Below are 247 nucleotides of genomic sequence, written 5' to 3'. Positions count from 1 at the left end.
CAGGACGGTGTAGAGAAGGTCAGCTGCATTAAGAGTGTCTCGCCTGTTGCAGAGCCCGCAGGTGAGACGCTAACAGAGAAGAAGCACCGGCGATTGTCATCTGTTTTTTAAAGACGGCATCCTTTTGACGTTTTAACCTCGTGTTAAAGGATTGTTATTCTTGTGTATTTTAAACCTCCACTTCACAACTGTTTTAAGGATTATTTATTTAAAGATTTATTGAATGCTCTACTGCACTTTGGACACC

The sequence above is a fragment of the Erpetoichthys calabaricus genome, chromosome 9 (assembly GCF_900747795.2).
Source record: "Erpetoichthys calabaricus chromosome 9, fErpCal1.3, whole genome shotgun sequence".
In the NCBI taxonomy this organism is placed as follows: Eukaryota; Metazoa; Chordata; class Cladistia; order Polypteriformes; family Polypteridae; genus Erpetoichthys; species Erpetoichthys calabaricus.
Note: the sequence above shows the minus strand (reverse complement) of the source record.